Below are 18,483 nucleotides of genomic sequence, written 5' to 3' on the forward strand. Positions count from 1 at the left end.
CCCCCACACTTCAGCGAGATAATTACCAGGCTTGTTCAGCATGTAACTTCTTTGGCTGGTCGCCTTCTGGAGGGGTTCACCCAGCAAGGACAAGCATTTGCTGTCACTCAAACTGGGATTTGTTGACTGGGAATCCCAGTCTCTGCAACCAAGTTGAATCTGTTTTAGGAATCAGGCATCCCCAGCTATCAACTCAGTCCTTCTCCGAGCTGTGTCAAGATGTCTCTCTCCAGCTTCTTCCTCGAGATTATACAAGAAAACTCTGGTTACCTCCTACCAAAGGATCCTAACCAATAAAATTCTATCATGCCCTAACCACCCTCTGCACACAATGGCTTGGCTTATATAGTTGCAACTGTAACCAAACTGATTTCCTGCTTATTCGAGATCTTTGCTTCCTGAAAATACTGTGGACAGAGCGCAGATAGAAGCAAAAAAAAAAAGATCTGAATGTGCATTTAAATGACTTTCAGAGCCTGTCATTTTCCATTCATTTTGCACTGGAGAACACATTATGTTATTAATGAGTTAGCGTGTTAGTTTTTTGTTAATGAGGTTAGTTCATTAATCCTCAAATGTGTCTCCTGCAACAAAGGAATTTCAGGTAAAAATAGTGCGCATTTTGAATGTACAAATGTGTGCTTTTAACTGTGAAAAAAAATGATTTGCATTTTATATGTAAAGATCGTTTTTGACTGAATAACCTGCCCTCACTTATATGTCCATGTTACACTGGCAACACATAGCTTGAAACAATTGCATCATAGCAATGCACCAAACCCATGCAGTGGTACTGCATAAAAAAACATGCTACACATTGATCCTGTGCAGTAGTGCTGTACTCTGTGCTGTACTCTGTGTTGTAACACGCTAAATAACCTTACAGGGAGAGGCAGGTTAGAGGCGAGGGAAAAATGTTAGTGCAAAGACACATGAGAGGTAGGTTAAGAGGATAACTCGGAGGCAAGGAGGTAGGCTTTCAATTTGGTTTTGATCTAGTCGGCATGGACTGTTTCTGAGATGTCCGTGGGAAGAGAATTCCATGCAAGTGGAGCAAGAAGAGAGAAAGAGCAGAAGTGAGAGGAAGCATAGGGAGGGCAAGGTGGCACACAGGTAGTCGAGGAGGCAGAGCAGACATTAAGAGGCATGTAGAGTTAGATAGTGGATGATAGATTTTGTGGTACCTTACCATGGATAGATTTGTGAAACAGGAGAAGACATTTAAATCTGGCCCTATACTGCATTGTCAGCTATCCAGCCTGGTGACGGTAAGAGAAAGTAGGTGTGAAGTTAGAGTGTTCAAAGAGAGTACTGGTAACAAAGTTAATGATCTTGTTGAGAGGACAGAAAGCATAGTTGGGGAGACCAAAGAGGATTCTGGCGTAGCAGGACATTTTAGAGAAGAGAGTGGTTAAGAAATGCTTGGTGTTGTTGATAGAAAGGAGGTAATATTTAGGAGGTTGAGGTGAGCTGCCATGGCAGTTTTTGAGATGAAAGTAGAGAAGGTGAGAGAAGAGCCATAGATGATGCCAAGGTGAATAGTAGTAGGGGAGAGTGTCAGGTGGGAACTGGATTGTCGCAGGAAGAGATGAGGGAGAGTATTTGCTTGGAAGAAAAGCATCTCCTTTTTGGGAGAGTTTAACATCAGAGTGTGCAAAGCCATCAAATATTTAATGGCAGAAAACAGTTAGAAATTTTGATAGAGAGATCAAAGAGAAGATGATTTGCGTGTCATCCGGGTAGAGTTGGTAAAACAACCCAAAGGGGGAGATTAGTGCCCCAAGAGCAGAGGTGTAGAGGGCAAAGAGGAGAGGACCCAAGACAGAGCCTTGTGGAACGCCAACAGTTACAGGATTGAGTTGAGAGGTGTTGTTGTTCCAGGAGACAGAGAATTTCCAAGCTGCAAGGTAGGATCTCAAGAAGAGAGACAGAGAGAGTATTAAGGATATCAGAGTGATTGACAGTGTCAAAGTCAGGAGACAGGTCAAGGAGAATTAGGATAGAGGATAGGTTGGAGTGCTTAGCAGAGACAAAGAAGTTGGAGATATCCCTGAGAGCATTTTCATTGGAGTGACAGGAGAGGAAACCTGATTGAAGGGTGTTTGAAAGGTTGTGGCTGGAAGAAATTGGTAATATTGTTGAACAGAATCCGTTCCATTACTTTATAGTATTGCACATGGAGAGACACACAGTGAATGTTTGCCAGCGGGTTTTGTCAGACCCTTGCTTTTTTAGGAGAGAGATGATTGTGACCATTCTGAAAATAGAAGGAAAGCAAGCTAAGTCAAAGGACAGGCTAAAGAGTTCAGCGAGGTGAGAGACCACTAAAAAGAGGCAATAGGTTTGACTAGCTGAGGGTCTGATGGGGCACAAGAGGAGTTAGCCTTCATCAGTAGGGATAGGACTTCCTCAGTATTAGTGTGAGATGGAAGCAGAGGATGATGGTAGAGTAGGCAGAGTGTAAAAGGTAGGAGGAGGCATTGTGAAGAGATAGTTTCTAATTTTGGAAATGTTTGCCGCAAAGTATTCAGCTGGGTCATTAGCTCTGAGACTAGAATTAATAGTCATAGGTTTAGAAGGCGTGAGCTTAGAGTGTCCTGCAGCTGGCGAGGATGGCTGGAGAGTCGATGAGGGCGAGGTAGAATTCCTTTTTTGCTCGATCAAGAGAGGGCTTGAGTGAGTATAGAGGTAGAGTTGCAGGTCCTCATGCGAGTGGGTTGCCTCCATTTGTGCAGCAGCCGATGCAAGTCTGTGCTGTGACAGCGTATGAATGGGGTGAACCACGGTTAATGATGCTAAGACTTAGAGGTGAAAGTTAGCAGTGGCAAGTGAGAGGAGAATGAGTCATATAGTAGCGATTGGAAGCAGGAGAATGCAGTGATAGTGGAAGAGGCATCAGGTGTGAAGGAGGAGAGTGAAACTGTAGGTCAGAGAGTAAGTAAACGGAAGAATGGCAGAAGGTTTACATTTCCTTTTTGTAATAGCTTCGGCAAGTGGCGAGGAGAGGTCAGAGGATGGAAAATAGATGGCGGTGCAAACAATGGGGTGATCATATAGGGCAGGTGTGATAGTAGTATTAGGGCCTGAGAGAGAGGAGGCAATGAACACGAGATTCAATGAATTACCCCCGGTGTGGGTTGATAGGTTTTGGATAGAGTGGAGAGTGTGGCCACTAAGAAAAGACCAAAGTTCAGATTTCTGAGAAGTGGTTGGAGAGGGAAGGTTAAAGTCACCTAAGAGAATGAGGTTACGTTTAGTGGAAAGTGTCAAGAACCGAGGCTTCCTCCCCCAACTCCTCACCTGATTCTTCAGGGAAGGATTCTTTAGGATTGGCCTCCGTCTTCTTCTGATCCCTTCTCCTTGAGGGAGTTATGTCCTTTGGAGTTCGGACCTTCTTATCGTGTAGGTAGGGTCTGGCCCCTCCGGAGGCCACCTTGGCAGAGATGTAACCCTGACCTCGGGGATCCCCAGGGGGCCAGTCCTAATTCCAGGGAAAAAGCACGAATGCAGAAAAAACCCTGATTCCGAATGGGTTCAGAAGGGGGACAGTCGGTTCCTCTCAATAGTCAATGAAGGCGATGTTTGCTCCACAACAAAAAGGAAAGTCTGTTGTATAGATGTCTGATTCCACAACTGTCCAGTACAGCTCAGAGGATCAATGAGCTGTCCAGCCTTTATGGAGTATAAAATAGGAGAGAACACTAGGAGTTCTTCAAATAGAATGCTGGAAAAGAGCAAAAGATAATAAGAAGAAAATGCATCACCACGTGAAAAAAACAGAAGAAGGAAAAGAAATGGGTTAGGATGAAAAGAAGAATCCTGAGCTGACCGTGAAAGGCGGACTGAAAGGGAATGGAAAGGAATACAGATATAGTCCAATAATGCAAGCGAAAGGCAAGGCAGCGCCGGTTGAAGTAATGGAATACCGGCGCCAACAAATAAAACAGATACAACGCATTGGTTTGTGGGAGGAGCCAGCCTCTTAAAGGTACGGCGGCCATCTTGGGTGAGGACTGGAGCGCGCGCTGATCATAGCCTCCAGCGCTTCCAGAATCTCCAGTTCCTGACAGTATACCCCTTCTTTCTCGGGGCACCCCCAGGTTTGCCCGGATGAAGTCGATGGAACTTCAGCACCAGACGTGGGGCGTTATATGGCTCATAGGTTCCCATGTCCTCTCTTCTACCGGATAGTTCTTCCAATGAACCAAGTAGTATAACCGCCCTTTGCGGTAACAGGAATCCACCAGATGAGACACCTCATATTCTTCGGGTGCCGGGGGGAACTCGGGCACGTGAGCGGTTCACAGGTCTCTTGAAGGGATCCTCCTTCTATTCTTTGAGAAGGGATACGTGGAAGACCGGATGCACCTTCCTGAGATAGTCTGGTAACTGGAGCTTATATGCAACCCGATTGATCTGTTGCAAAATGGAAAAAGGTCCAAGAAAACGAGAGGAGAACTTCCCCCTATGAACCCATCTAGGTAGAAATCTGGTGGATAACCAGACCAATTGTCCGACCTTCCAGCTGGGATGGGCACGAAGACCCTTGTCAGCCCACCTCTTCTGCGCTAGTTGACTCGCTTGGTGTGCTTCCTTAGCGAGCTGGTGCACCTTCTGTAGGTCCTGTAGAATCGTATCTAGAGCCGGGATCTTGGTAGAAGGAGGACTGAGCCAGGGTAGGTGTTGAGGATGGTATCCGTACGTACAATAGAAAGGGCTCATCTGGATCGAGGTATGAAGGGAATTGTTGTAAGCGAATTCCGCTTGTGGGAGGAAACGATACCACTCTTCCTGTTGTGGACTGCAAAAACACCTAAGGTATTGTTTCAGGTTGGCATTAAGTCTTTCCGTTTGGCCATTGCTCTGCGGATGATATCCTGAGGAAAGAGCCTTGTGAATCCCGAGAACTTGGCAGAGGGAAGACCAAAACTTCGAGGTGAATTGGGGTCCCCTTTCCGAAACAATGGTCTAGGTAAACCATGTAGACGAACTATGTCCTGGAGAAAAGTTGCGGCCATCTCGGAGGCTGAAGGGACTTGCTTGAAGGCAGAGAAATGTGCTAGCTTGCTAAAAGAGTCGATGGTCACCATGATTGTGGTCATACCATATGACGGAGGGAGATCCACGATAAAATCAGTGGATATATATTCCCAAGGGCGGTCCGATGGGGAGTGTTGTTGTAACAACCCCAGAGGCCTTCCTGTTCGGTGTTTGTTGGAAGCGCATACCGAACAAGCAGACACATACTGGTCTACATCTCTTCTTAAGGTAGGCCACCAGAACCCTCCCTGGATAAGATCAAAGGTCTTCCTAATACCGGAATGTCCGGTTAGGGGGGTGTCATGACACCAAGAAAGTATCAGCCTTTGCAACTTCTTAGTAGGAATGTAGAGGGCTCCTTCATGATAGAACAATCCATCCTTATCCTGGTTAACGGATAACGGAAGTTCGGAACAACTCTGATACTGTGGGATTAGGTCTTGAAGGAACGAAACTGTAGATGCTAGAACTGTGAGACGCGGAAAAACCAGTTTGTGTTCCTTATAGGAACTAGATGTCTCTCCTAGGCTTCTGGACAAGGCGTCCGCCTTCCTGTTTTCTGTGCCAGGTATGTAGGTAATCATGAAGTCGTATTGTAGGAAAAAATACGCCCATCTGGCGTGTCTACCGTTAGAACATTCCAACTGTTGCAAGACCCAAAAGTTACGGTGGTCTGTTCTAATGGTGAATTGATATGTGGCTCCCTGCAGGAGATGTCTCCATTCTTGGCAGGCCAACTTTATGGCCAACAGCTCCTTTTCAATTACAGAGTAGTTGCACTCACTACCAGTCAGTGTCTTGGAGTAGTAAGCAACGGGATGTTCATAGCCGTCTTCAGTCCTTTGGAGTAAGACCGCCCCTACAGCCCCTGCAGAAGCATCCGTTTCCAAAATGAAAGGCTTGGCCTGATCCGGTTGGACCAGGATGGGTTCTGTAGAAAAGCATTCTTTTAGGAAACTGAAAGCTCTTTGGGGTTCTTCTCCGAATATGAACTTAACGCCCTTCTTCAATAAGGAGGTCAGAGGGAGTACCTTTTTGGAGAAGTTGGGAATAAACCTCCTGTAAAAGTTAGCCAATCCTAGAAAACCTTGCAGTTACTTGATGTTGGTAGGTTCCTTCCAATCTCTGATGGCCTTTACCTTATTAGCATCCATCTCAATACCCTCCTTGGACAGTATGAAACCCAAGTAGGACACAGTTGTGGATTCAAATGAACACTTCTCTGGCTTTACCAGCAAATGATGGGACTGCAGACGCTGTAGAACTAGCCTGACCAATGATCTGTGCTCAGATAAAGACTTGGAAAAGATTAGGATGTCGTCCAGGTACACTACTACCGACAAAAATAACATGTCGGCAAAAACCTTGTCCATGTACCTCTGGAAGATGGCTGGTGCGTTTACGAGACCAAAGGGCATCACACAGTATTCAAAGAGTCCGAAGGGGGTACGGAAAGCCGTCTTCCACTCGTCGCCTTGCCTGATTCTCAAGAGGTGATAGGCACCGCTTAGGTCAAGCTTTGTAAAGTACACCGCCCCCTGTACAGCCTCCAAGATATCCCGGATCAAGGGCATGGGATATCTATCCCGGATGGTAACCTTGTTAAGACCCCTATAGTCGATACAAGGGCGAAGCTCTGTCGAGTCCTTCTTTGGAATGAAGAATAAGGAAGCACCACAGGCGGACTTGGACTCTTGGATTAAGCTGTTCTGCAAATTAGCATCGAGGTACTCTCTTAAAGCCTTCCTCTCTGGTAGCGACAAGGGGTACATCCTTCCAAAGGGTACTACCGCCTCTGGTATTAGATCAATACAGCAATCCTCAGTTCTATGGGGCGGTAGTTGTCTGGGAATGGTGTCCATAAACACCTCTGAGAAGTCTTGGTAATGTACGGGAACCGAGGCCACTGTGACTGGTTCCTGAACACCCCACCGGCTGTGTTCTAGGGTGTTGGGAGCCGGAGACAGGTTCATACAGTGGGACTCACAGAAGGTCGAATTGAATGAGACCCTGTTGGCAGTCCAATCGATGTGAGGGTTGTGTCTCCTTAACCAAGGAATCCCTATAACCAACGGAAAATGAGCAGCACGGATCTGGTCAAACACCAAGAACTCTTCGTGTTGGCCTAGCCTCATCCTTAATGGAATGGTCTCCAGCGTTATGGGTCCAGACGACAGGGGCCTACCATCGACCCCTTCTACTGCAATCGGGGAGGCCTTGGGTATAGTGGAGATTAGATGCTCTGTCGCCCACTTAGAGTCAATGAAATTTCCAGCAGCTCCGCAATCTAGCATGGCGAACACCTCTGTGGGTGAATCCTCGGTTAACCACAGGTTGACCCGAAACACCATTAGGCTATTGTCTTCCGGGGTGTTCACTGCTCTTGTGTAGTAGCAAGGGTGCTTGTTACCTCCCCCGAAACCTCCCTTGCTACAGATCGGGGGTGAAAGTTTCCCTGTCGTCGAGGTGGGACTTCAGGACAGTCTCTCAATAAATGCTTTGAGGAGCCACAGTACATACATAATCCTGCCTTTCTCCTTCTTTTTCTTTCTTCTTGCGTCAAGGGACCGCGAGCACCCCTGATCTGCATAGGTTCATCCGTACCAGGGTTAGCTCGAGGTGGAGGAGCAGGGGATGGTTGACTGGACAGTTGCGGGAAGCCTCTGGTTCTTCTTCTTTCGGATCTTCTTTCTTGGAGACAGAACTCGATCTGAAGAGATAAAGTCACCAATTCCTGAAAGGACGCCGGACGAGCCACTCTAGCTAGCTCGTCCTTGATTTCTTCATGAAGACCCTGTCTGTAGATTGTTTGCTGAGCGGAATCAGGCCAATCTGCCTTGGCTGCCAGCCTCTGGAAACGGGAGAGATAGGTCTGTACATCCGTGTTTCCCTGTTGGACATCAAGGATAGCTTCCAGAGAAGAATAGAACACTTTTGGTCTATCAAATCTTTCACTGAATACTTCTGTAAAACGATCATAGTCGCTCAAAACGGGATCGTTTCTGGTAACAAAGGGTGGGGTACTTACAAAGGGAGGAAACCCGGTATAATACTGTCTAATACTAAATTAGCAGTGTATGCTTTGTCTATATCCGGGAGGATAATAGTCAATTTAAAGGGAGACAAAGTTCAAAATCAGGTACTAGAGGTGCCTTGCATTTACACTTTCAGCAAAACAATAGAAGGGACCAGATGTAATTAAAACATAGTAACAGATTTTAATAATAACGAAGAAATCAACAAGTATAAAACATCCAATTAAATAAATTGGTCCATGACAGTACATATATATATAACTTCCAATGTACAAACAACAATAGGGAATACGTAACAGGCTTATATGGCCATTTTACAGAAATGTTACCAGAAAAATACGACCACTGTGGGTACTCGTCTAGCACAAAGTGTGGTACCCATCCACATATGGATCAATATGTCATATACTATAATCCCTGTTTAAAGTCCAGAGATGTGTCTCGACATGTTTCTGTTCCGTAGGAGAAAGTGTGGAACATTCATCAGGAGGTAAGTATTAAACAGTATAGCCTATTTTACAAATGGGGTGGTACACAAATTAATTTGAGCCTCATAGTACCTGAGAGGAATAAAAACAACAATAGACATCCAAGAGTTAGTTAATGAATCACTATGTACTTAGGTAAGTTCAAACAATGAACTTGGCAACAAAATAGGGGAAAAAATTACCTATGGTGGTGCCAGTGGGGGCTCTCTACTTAAATTAGTAGGTGTAGGGAGGCAGCCAACGCAACCCTACAAAAAATGTAGAAGATATAGCGGTAAATGATACAAAATCCAGCCTACTTGCGCATACAACATAACAGCAAATTACAAGAGTCTGACGCCCAGGTGAGTATCAGTAAGTATAAGCACCTCTTAGTAGGTGAAGGGGCCGATAGCGGTGTGTTACAACTAAGTGTGGGGTAGACCGTGGGGGCGGGGATCTATAATGCACTGTTACCTATACAAGCAGATAGCCCGAACTAGAAGGATACCAGGAGGGTCCCTGGGTCTGTGTGTGGTGAGAGGTAGATCGAAAAGTGTGATTGTGCATATCCGCGGTGACTGATATCGAGAACAACAATGCAAAGCACTTTACCTACAGACTTCCTCGGGTTCGTGAGCAGGAACGGATCTCCACAGTCCGTGCTAAAAAAAGGGAACAGAAATGGAACGGACAACGTTACATAGTTCGCGTTGCCTCTAGAGGACCTCGTAAAACGAAGGGAAGCGTTATATTAGGCGTCTGGTGAGTGTCTTACCCTGTGCGGAGGAGTGTACGGGATGCAGGTATTCCATGTTCGACCAGCCGAAAGGGACTAGTGATTGCGCCAAGCTGCCGATGCTGACAGGTAGTCAAGGCAACCCCAATGGTCCTATTACTATGTCGGTGATAACAAAACTAGGTGCCTAGTACGGCAGGAGAACGGTGGCCATTTTGGAGTGAACTTTTGGGTAACGTTAGTGTCTGCCCTAAAGGGACTACTCAGGTGCGGGCGATCACTAGCCCTTAATACAAGCAAAGCACTAACGATGTGCAAGGGAAAACTCAAGACCTTATCCGTAGAGATATAACAAATGGAAACTCAATGTTAAACGATTGACTCATTGAGCCCCTTCACATCATACCACATCCGTAGAAATATAGCAAATGAAAACTAAATATTATGCCAATCGATTGACTCATTGAGCCCCGTCACATCACTGTGAAGGGTGAAGATCATCTTTTGTTTTATTTTCAACAGTTTCTTTTCACGTGATGTGTTGTTCGTTCCTTTCAAGGCCAAGAGGACCGTCCATGTGAAGTCCTCGTATTTGTTTTTCAGGAGGTTGAAGTGTTTCACAAGGGGAGCATTCTCCGTTCTGTTCCTCAAACAACTCTGATGTTCCATTATGCGTGTTTTTACTTTTCTGACAGTTTTTCCAACATAATGCAGTCCACATATACATGTAATCATATACACCACATAATCAGTATTACAATTGGTTAGATTCTTTTGGGTCCAGAGTTTTGAGAGACCAACATCAACTTCTTTGGATCTGGTGGTTAATTTACAAACGCCACAAGTTCCACAGGGATAGTGGCCGGTGGCTTCAGGGAGACCCCAAAGGGTGGTGAGTTTAGGTTCCGGAGTGTTGACCGATTTGAGTCTGCTATTACTAACTAGATTGCCAATGGTGGTACTTCTTTTATAAGCAAAGATAGGCAGAGCTAGAGGTTGAGTCAGAGTTCTAAAAATTTTCCAGTTTTTCTTTATGATGTTGGTGATTTCAAAACTCCGGTCCGTAAAGGTAGTCACACAGACAATACGATCATCTTTAGGTTTAGTTGGCTTGGGTTCAAGTAGAGCTTCCCAGTTATTATTGAATGCTCTTTTGGCTGATTTCTTTATTAACTTTTTAGGGTAACCTCTTTGTCTGAGTTTTTTACTGAGTGTGGATGCTTCAACTTCATAAGTTTCTTTATCAGAACTATTCCTTTTAAGACGTAGAAACTGGCCAAATGGGAGGTTATCACGTAAATGTTTAATGTGATGGCTGGAATAATCCAGAAGGGAATTCCTGTCTGTGGGTTTGTGGTAAGGTTTTACTTTCAGAACGCCATTTTGATGGTAGATGGTGAGGTCCAAAAAATTAGTAAACTCATTGCTGGAAGTCATCGTAAATTTCAGGTTGGGGTTGAGACCATTAAGCCAGGTGAGGAAGTTATTGGCTTCATCCTGTGTACCTTTCCACAGTACCAGAATATCATCAATATAACGACTCCATATAGTGATGTTGCTGCTGAAAGGGTTGCCGTTGTCATAAATATGTCTTTTTTCAAAAGTTTCGACGTAGAGATTGGCTACACTAGGTGCCATGGTGGCACCCATGGCTGTGCCCTCGATTTGTTGGTAAAATTTCCTGTTGAACTCGAAGTAGTTCCGTTTTAGTGCGAGTTCCACGCACCATAGGATGAATGAGGTGGGTACAGGATCATTATCTGTTCGAGTAAGGAGTGTTTCTTCTATGGTGTCAACTGAGGCTTGTTGGGGGATGTTGGTATATAATGAGACAACATCTAAGCCCATGAGTAGATCGGTCGTCGGGTCAAAAGGCAGATTCTCATAGCTGTTAATAACGTCTCTGGAATCTTTGAGGTAGGATTGCATTTTTTGTACATATACTTTCAAGTAATGGTCAGCAAAAATTGAAAGTGGTTCGAGGACAGAGTCTATACCCGCTACTATGGGTCGTCCTGGCGGGTTCTGAAGGGTTTTGTGTACCTTGGGAAGGGTGTAGAACGTAGGAATGCTCGGTTTTTTGTTGACAAGAAAGTCTGCTTCTTGTTTTGAAATCCATTCACGATCTTTAGCCTTACCCACTTTATCAGCTATAAGTCGTAAAAGTTCTGGTGTAGGGTCTTGTGTAAGCGGGTGGTAGTATGAGGTATTGCTCAGTTGTCTGTCGCTTTCATTAATGTAATCGGTACGGTTCAGGATAACAATTCCTCCCCCTTTATCCGCCTTTTTTATGATGATCGTGGGATTGTTGGACAATGAATCGAGGGCTTTACGTTCCGAATTGGATAGGTTGTGAAATGCTCTCTGATGTTTCTTTTCCATAGCGGTAATATCCGAAATTACTTTCCTTTCAAACACGAGTGATTCTGGGGAAAAACTCTGAGAAGGAGGGTAGAACGTAGAAGGATTGCGTAGACCTGTACAGTTAATAGGTCCTTCATTGATGGTGTTATTGAAGGGAGTGAAGAATTCCTTAAGGTGAATTTTTCTCATCAACTTTTTGAATTCAATTTGGAATTCAAAGAAATCATGTTCCTTCGTCATGACAAAACCCAGCCCTTTATTAAGGACTTGTTGTTCCGTTTCAGTCGATATGTAATTCGATAGATTGATCAGAAGCGATTCACGCTCTGGGTTTGTTTCGAACCGTCGTCCCAATTGCTTCTGTTCTGGGCCTGATATAAAAAACGACCTTGGTTTTGTCTTCTGCCTGCGTTGGTTTGTCGTCTTGTTGATTGACCACGGCCCCTTCTGTTAGCAGTTTTGTTGCCTGAAGATGTACCTTCTCCTGCATCATCCGGGTCGCTGCTGTCGTGGCTTGTGCTATAGGACGTGTTGCGGAACCTCACCCGTCTGTTCTGTCTATTCGGTCCATTCGTTTGTAATGATTTATTAACATAATCATCTTTCACATATGGGAAGGCTTTTTCATGTGCAAAGCGTGCTAGGTCTTTTCTCATGCGTTGGATCCGTTCGTTGGTGTTAATAGATTTAAATTCCTTCATTTCTTTTTCAATTTCTTCTAATCTTTTTTTGTATTTTTCGAGAGGTAACTGGTTTTTTAGATTTTCTTCAATTTTGTGTAACTCAATTTCGATTTTGGTAGATGTTTCTTTGGCGGTGTCGATGATCAGGATCAGCCAATCATGTCCACAGCGATTGGCTATGTAACTCCATTGTACTCGAAATTTTTCATTGTCAAGGAAGAGTCTTGGTTCGCTGAGGACAGTCAGTCCTTGGGGTAATGCTTTATTTTTGAGATATTCAAGCATTATTGCCCCATGAAGTTCGGTACGTGTGAATCTTTTTCTTAGTTGGATTAGTTCATTCCATTCGTCTTTATCTTGTGAGATATCAGCAATGTCATCTTGATTAATCATGGCTTGCATGAGGGCCGCTGCATAGTCATCACTATAAGCTAATGTTCTCTCTTCGGCCATGTCAGAGATGAGGGTGGTGTGCAAGGTCTAAAAATCTGCTGTATATATGTGCTAGAGAAAACCCACTGAAGAAAGTTTCCTGTGACCAAGTGGCCACAAGTCTCATAACTCTGGACCCAAAAGAATCTAACCAATTGTAATACTGATTATGTGGTATATATGATTACATGTATATGTGGACTGCATTATGTTGGAAAAACTGTCAGAAAAGTAAAAACACGCATAATGGAACATCGGAGTAGTTTGAAGAACAGAACGGAGAATGCTCCCCTTGTGAAACACTTCAACCTCCTGAAACACAAATACGAGGACTTCACATGGACGGACCTCTTGGCCTTGAAAGGAACGAACAACACATCACGTGAAAAGAAACTGTTGAAAATGGAACAAAAGATGATCTTCACCCTTCACAGTGATGTGACGGGGCTCAATGAGTCAATCGATTGCCATAATATTTAGTTTTCATTTGCTATATTTCTACGGATGTGGTATGATGTGAAGGGGCTCAATGAGTCAACCGTTTAACATTGAGTTTCCATTTGTTATATCTCTACGGATAAGGTCTTGAGTTTTCCCTTGCACATCGTTAGTGCTTTGCTTGTATTAAGGGCTAGTGATCGCCCGCACCTGAGTAGTCCCTTTAGGGCAGATACTAACGTTACCCGATAGTTCACTCCAAAATGGCCGCCGTTCTCCTGCCGTACTAGGCACCTAGTTTTGTTATCACCGACTTAGTAATAGGACCATTGGGGTTGCCTTGACTACCTGTCAGCATCGGCAGCTTCGCACAATCACTAGTCCCTTTCGGCTGGTCGAACACGGAATACCTGCATCCCGTACACTCCTCCGCACAGGGTAAAACACTCGCCAGATGCCTAATATAACGCTTCCCTTCGTTTTACGAGGTCCTCTAGAGGCAATGCGCACTATGTAACGTTGTCCGTTCCATTTCTGTTCCCTTTTTTTAGTACGGACTGCGAAGATCCGTTCCCGCTCACGAACCCGAGGAAGTCTGTAGGTAAAGTGCTTTGCATTGTTGTTCTCGATATCAGTCACCGCGGATATGCACAATCACACTTTTCGATCTACCTCTCACCGCACACAGACCCAGGGACCCTCCTGGTATCCTTCTAGTTCGGGCTATCTGCTTGTATAGGTAACAGTGCATTATAGATCCCCACCCCCACGGTCTACCCCACACTTAGTTGTAACACACCGCTATCGGCCCCTTCACCTACTAAGAGGTGCTGATACTTACTGATACTCACCTGGGTGTCAGACTCTTGTAATTTGCTGTTATGTTGTATGTGCTAGTAGGCTGAATTTTGTATCATTTACCGCTATATCTTCTACATTTTTTGTAGGGTTGCGTTGGCTGCCACCCTACACCTACTAATTTAAGTAGAGAGCCCCCACTGGCACCACCATAGGTAATTTTTTCCCCTATTTTGTTGCCAAGTTCATTGTTTGAACTTACCTAAGTACATAGTGATTCATTAACTAACTCTTGGATGTCTACTGTTGTTTTTATCCCTCTCAGGTACTATGAGGCTCGAATTAATTTGTGTACCACCCCATTTGTAAAATAGGCTATACTGTTTAATACTTACCTCCTGATGAATGTTCCACACTTTTTCCTACGGAACAGAAACATGTCGAGACACATATCTGGACTTTAAACAGGGATTATATTATATGACATATTGATCCATATGTGGATGGGTACCACACTTTGTGCTAGACGAGTACCCACAGTGGTCGTATTTTCTGGTAACATTTCTGTAAAATGGTCATATAAGCCTGTTACGTATTCCCTATTGTTGTTTACACATTGGAAGTTATATATATGTACTGTCATGGACCAATTTATTTAATTGGATGTTTTATACTTGTCGATTTCTTCGTTATTATTAAAATTTGATACTATGTTTTAATTACATCTGGTCCCTCCTATTGTTTTGCTGAAAGTGTAAATGCAAGGCACCTCTAGTACCTGATTTTGAACTTTGTCTCCCTTTAAATGAACAAAGGGTGTGGCCCATGAGAGGGTGTTTCCGATGAGATTGGCTATGATGAACCCCACCTTGTATCTGGCAGTCTCATAGGCGTGAGGTCGGAAGGCGAAATACACCCTGCAGGCGTCCAGATATTCCTTCAGACCTCCCGGGTGACCATCATATTTGCCAAAGGAAAGGGGCATAGTAGGCAGGTCTCCACGATCATCCCGATGTAACACTACCTGCTGTCGGAGGGCTATGTTCTCTGTCCGCAAAGCCTGCACCTCCAAAGTAAGGTTCTGTAAAGCAGCTACCAACTCCTGATACTGCTCTAGTGAGGCCATGATGGTTATTGGGCGTTGTATGCTGTCAAGAACCGCGGCTTCCTCCCCCAACTCCTAACCTGATTCTTCAGGGAAGGATTCTTTAGGATTGGCCTCCGTCTTCTTCTGATCCCTTCTCCTTGAGGGAGTTCTGTCCTTTGGAGTTCGGACCTTCTTATCGTGTAGGTAGGGTCTGGCCCCTCCGGAGGCCACCTGGGCAGAGATGTAACCCTGACATCGGGAATCCCCAGGGGGCCAGTCCTAATTCCAGGGAAAAAGCACGAATGCAGAAAAAACCCTGATTCCGAATGGGTTCAGAAGGGGGACAGTCGGTTCCTCTCAATAGTCAATGAAGGCGATGTTTGCTCCACAACAAAAAGGAAAGTCTGTTGTATAGATGTCTGATTCCACAACTGTCAGGTACAGCTCAGTGGATCAATGAGCTGTCCAGCCTTTATGGAGTATAAAATAGGAGAGAACACTAGGAGTTCTCCAAATAGAATTCTGGAAAAGAGCAAAAGATAATAAGAAGAAAATGCACCACCACGTGAAAAAAAACAGAAGAAGGAAAAGAAATGGGTTAGGATGAAAATAATAATCCTGAGCTGACCGTGAAAGGCGGACTGAAAGGGAATGGAAAGGAATACAGATATAGTCCAATAATGCAAGAGAAAAAGGCTCCAAGGGTGTAGTCAGAGCAACAGGGACTCTGCAAGCGAAAGGCAAGGCAGCGCCGGTTGAAGTAATGGAATACCGGCGCCAACAAATAAAACGAAATACGAAAGGAAAGGCTGCTCAGAGAAAGATGCTACACCAGAGTGACACAAGTGCAAAAATGGAAGGGCTCAAGTTAGCGAGAGGAAGGGGAGATAGGAAAGTCTAACAAGAGGTTATGGCACGGAACCAGACGGCGCCGAGCACCGTGAGTAGAGGGAAAAAAACAGATCAGGCGGAGAGTAAGACGGAAAAAACAGACAAACGAGGCAACGGGTGGGAAGGAGGGAGAGATCAAAGGTAGGATACAAGGCGGTTAGCAAGTTCACAGTAGGCACGGAGGGCTCCACGGAAGAAACTCCACCACACAAACCGAGCGTTGACTAACAGATACAACGCATCGGTTTGTGGGAGGAGGCAGCCTCTTAAAGGTACGGTGGCCATCTTGGGTGAGGACTGGAGCGCGCGCTGATCATAGCCTCCAGCGCTTCCACAATCTCCAGTTCCTGACAGAAAGAGAATCAAGTAATGGTCCAGTGGGACTAGGAGGCCAATAGATGGAGATGATGTGAACCGAGTGAGGTTGAGCAATAATAGCGAGGGTAAATTCAAAAGAGGTAGGAGTGGATGTTACATTGGAGATTTGTGAGGCGATGAGGCAGGAAGAGAGTAGATGCCCAAAGCCTCCACCTTTGCCATTTAGATGAGGAGAGTGAATTAATAATAACATTGATTCATGTAGGGCAGCCAAGGTGGCAGTGTCAGAAGGAGAAATCGAGGTTACAGTTATAGCAAGGAGATCTAGGAGGGGAGCTAGCATGAATGTAACCACTTAAAAAGGAGGTTCTGTTGCATACAGACTGAGCATTTCAGAGTGCAATGTACAGTTGTAGAGTAGAGAAGTTGAGTCTCAGAGGAAGAGAGTTGAGGTGGATAGGTGTTAGGGGAGTGTGGCTTGGTTTTGTTTGTTAGAAGTAGAAGCTGCAACAGAGAAATAGTAGTGGAAGTTTTGAGACATGAGTTTTATTATAGGATTAGCGAATGCAAAAGTTGTAGCGTGATTGGTGAAAGCATATGGAGAGGTGAATAGGAGAAGCAGCAGGAGCGAATGTATTTTAGGCGAGTACTGCAATGTGGGGAGATAGTACAGTAATTATCAAGGTATGGGTACTCACATGTGCAGCAGGTAGGAAGGCAAAAGCAAAGGCTCATAGACGAAGAGGCAAAGAGGCTGGTCAACCGCTGGTGTTCACCCTTAACTGTTCTGCCCTTAACGGGGAAGCCTCGGGCTGGGTGCCACTAGGAAGTTCAGATAAGAAGTCGCATGCTCTCATCACCTGATGGTTAGTCAATCAGTGGGTGCTCACACTGATTTTTTCTTGTTTGGTGTTCCCAGAGCAGTCCCTTGTGGCCCTTAGCTGGAGTTTGTGGTGAATTAATATGGCCCCAGGAAGTGATGTCACCGACAGGAAGTAATGTCACCGACTGTACCATTATCCTTGCCTGAACACCCCAGCTGATCAACCCAGAATACCCTTTGACATAAAGTTCAACATTCTCTGTATTTCTTTTACTGGGGTGTTTTTTTTTTCACTTATTTGTTTGCATTGTATTATTTAATTAAAAGGCCATTTAGTGAACCGTGATTGGGCATTATTTTATTTTGGACCATTGTGCTTAAGTATCTTGGGTTGTAACTGTTATCGTCTCACTCTCCTCCTGAAGGTATGGCCTGCCCTCTGCCTGGGCTACCGAAAGAGCCAAAGTAGATATACCTTTCAGGCTTTGCCTGCTTTACCTTTATGATTGGGATCAACACTGGTCTAGTACTAGTGTAAGGCTGAGAAGGCAGTTTAGCCACTACTCAGCCCTGTACTCCTATAGGGAAGTAGACATTTCGTCAATAGTCTCACACATTTGTTTCTTTTTCCCAATGAATCCGCACATCCGACTGCCTCAATGCATAGAAATATGCCTTGCAGGTCTGCTGCGATTTACCTCAGATTTCCAGTAACAAGCCACTCCTCTACGCCCATCCCTTCAGACGGTTGTGTTGAGGATTATTCCGGATGAACTATTCAGCCATCCTGCAAACCCCATCCTCACATTAACAGTATCTGAAAGGGTTAGAAGCAGAGGGGTGTAAGTGGAACTGGGTCCCACTCTCTCGCATAGTGCTTGGTAGCAGAGCGGTGCTCCAGTACTTTGGGAATGCTTTCTGGTCTCAAAGATCGGCAGTAGGGGCTAAGGATGCTCGGAAAAAAGCATTACAATGGCAATTACCCCCCACCAAGGGGGCATACCAGCAAAGGCAGCCGCTCGCTCAGAGAGGGCTCAAGGTCATTACCGGCCCTGGGACGCCCACCCAACAAGGGGATGATATCTATATGCATCCCGGGGCTGCTGTTGGGGATGACTTGGGGCGAGCGGGTGACACGAGAAACTTGCGGGCGCAGCTTGGTGCCCCGATAAGAAGATGGAGGCACCTAGGGAACGACCTTGAGCGATGAGAAAAGCACAGGCGGAACGCTGGCTGGTCTCACCGGCGTTTCCAGCCAGCTGATTATCGGCGTTGCCCCTCAAACAATTCTTGTCTCCCAAAGCTCCACCTTGTAAATATTTTTCGTTCTGTTTATTAGGTTGTGCTTATATGGCAAACTATTTCATT

The 18,483-nt window shown here is 45.1% G+C and overlaps 1 protein-coding gene across 5 annotated transcripts in view; it reads left to right on the top strand.

Annotated features, from left to right (window-relative positions):
* Positions 1-18,483, top strand: part of PDE5A (phosphodiesterase 5A) — a 959,918-nt gene that overhangs the window by 931,513 nt on the left and 9,922 nt on the right. The window lies entirely within an intron of this gene.

This window comes from Ambystoma mexicanum, chromosome 6q, assembly GCF_040938575.1.
Source record: "Ambystoma mexicanum isolate Mex_15411 chromosome 6q, UKY_AmexF1_1, whole genome shotgun sequence".
Lineage (NCBI taxonomy): Eukaryota > Metazoa > Chordata > Amphibia > Caudata > Ambystomatidae > Ambystoma > Ambystoma mexicanum.